Genomic DNA, 2,308 nt, shown 5'->3' with positions numbered 1-2,308 from the left:
AACAAGCCAGGCTTGGTGGCTCAGCCTGTAATCCCGCGCCTTTGGGAGGCTGAGGTGAGTGGATTACCTGAGCCCACGGGTTCGAGACCCGCCAGGGCAGCGAAACCTCATCTCTACAATAAATCAAAAATCAGCCGGGTGTGGTAGCGCACGCCTGTAGTTCCAGCTAGAAAGGCTGAGGCGGAAGGATCACCGGAGCCCAGCAGGTCGAGGCTGTGGTGGCCGGGAGCAGCCACTGCACTCCAGTCTGGGCGACAAAGTGACACTCCAACTCAAAAAAAAAAAAGAAACAAAACAAGCAGCCGGGCATGGTGGCTCACACCTGTCATCCCTGTCATCCCACCACTTTGGGAGGCCAAGGTGAGTGGATTGCCTGAGCCTGCGGGTTCGAGACCAGTCCGGGCAACTGGGCGAGACCTCATCTCTACAATAAAATAAAAAATCAGCCAGGCACGGTAGCACGCACCTGTAGTTCTGGCTACCTGGAAGGCTGAGGCGGAAGGATCGCCAGAGCCCAGCAGGTGGACAGTGGGGTGGCCATGAGCATGCCACTAAACTCCAGCCTCGGAGACAGAGTGAAACTTCAACTCAAAAAAAAAAACTTACTGAAAAAAATTTCTTACAAATTTAAGATCATTTCCTTTGGCCCTCTCCTCCAATCCCTTGAGGTTTCAGAATGGCACTAAATGTATACCTTAATTTTGGGAGACTGACACTTTTTTAATACTAAGAGCTCACTTAGCCAAGGTATCTCGGAGGTCTAACAGTATGTAGCTCTGCATGGATGCTCTAGACAGTTCTACTCTTCTCCACAAACACACCCACATTTTAAAAAGACAGTCTATACTTTATATCAGTTTTCTCACTTTCATTTTCTGTACATTTAACAAATATGAACATCTTTCAATTTCATTTTCTACCACTATTATTGTTAATGATAACATAGTGGCCCTTCAAATGTATTCACCACAACTTACTATATTACTGCTGAATGTTTAGGCTATTTCTTATCTATAGCTATCATGAATCACTCTCTGAAGAATATCTGTGTACCTCTTTTAGTCATTTTTACCAAGGACAGCACTCCTCAAGCATTTTCACCAAAACAGAGCAAACAAGAATCCCCAGGAGACCTGGAAGAAGTCCAAACGACTTTCTGCAACTTCTGCATATAAGCCTCAGGATTTAATTTAAAAATTCATATACAATTTTTCTTTAGTCCACAATATGCTAGAATCTGCTTGCTTTAATGTAAACATGTTTTAAATCACCCCAAGTGAAACTGATACTTCAGGAAGATGTGCTATTTTTCTGTAGCCTATTTGCCCTCACACATGACTGTGCCTCCCTGAGTATATCCAACCTAACTTGAGAATTCTTTAGGAAAATCTGCTACAAGTCAACCACTTCTGTATTATTTCTTTATTTGTTTGAGTTGGAGTCTCACTCTATTGCCCAGGCTGGAGTGCAACGGCACAATCACATCTCACTGCACCCTGGACTCCCTGGGCTCAGGCGATCCTTCCGCCTAAGCCTCCTGAGTAGCCAGGACTACAGGCATGTGCCGCTACACCTGGCTTGGTTTGAATGTTTGCTTTTTGTAGAGACAAGGTCTTCCTATGTTGTCTATATTGGTCTTGAACTCCTAGGCTTAAGCAAGCCTCGTGCTGCAACCTCCCAAAGTGGTGAGATCACAGGCATGAGCTACTATGCCCAGCAAGTTGGTCACTTTTGGAAAGGTACAGCAAAGATTCAAAAGGAATCCTCTTTACCTATATTTATTAACATATAAAAATCTCTGCTGGGAGCAGTGGCTCACACCTGTAATCCCAGCACTTTGGGAGGGAGAGGTGAGAGGATTGCCTGAGCCCAGAGGTTTGATGTGGTGGCATGCATCTGTAGTTCCAGCTACTTGGAAGGCTGAGGTGGAAGAATCACCTGAGCCCAGCAGGTGGAGGCTGCAGTGGCTGTGAGCATGCCACTGAACTATAGCCTGGGCAATAGAGTGAGACTCTGACTCAAAAAAAACCCAAAAAACCTCTAAGACATTTTAGGTGAAAAATAAATAAGCCTGATTTAAAAATTTTTTTAAAAAAAAGACTCCATAAAACAATGCCATGTGCTTTCTTTCTTTTTTTTTTCATTTGGAGTCTCACTCTGTCACCCAGAGTACAGTGGCACACTCACTGCCACCACAGCATCGACCTGCTGGGCTCAGGCAATCCTTCCTCCTCAGCCTTCCAAGTAACTGGAACCACAGGCACACGCTACCACGCCCGGCTAATTTTTTGATTTATTGTAGAGATGA

At 45.1% G+C, this 2,308-nt stretch overlaps 1 protein-coding gene across 1 annotated transcript in view; it reads right to left on the bottom strand.

The window, feature by feature from the left end:
- Window positions 1-2,308, bottom strand: part of POLR2D (RNA polymerase II subunit D) — a gene marked incomplete at its 5' end in the record, with an annotated part of 6,871 nt that overhangs the window by 3,832 nt on the left and 731 nt on the right. The gene's annotated exons all lie outside the window — the stretch shown is intronic.

This window comes from Carlito syrichta, unplaced genomic scaffold (genome assembly GCF_000164805.1).
Source record: "Carlito syrichta isolate Samal-C Ts95f unplaced genomic scaffold, Tarsius_syrichta-2.0.1 Scaffold151581, whole genome shotgun sequence".
NCBI classification, from domain to species: domain Eukaryota; kingdom Metazoa; phylum Chordata; class Mammalia; order Primates; family Tarsiidae; genus Carlito; species Carlito syrichta.
This window is presented reverse-complemented; position numbering and strand designations above follow the sequence as displayed.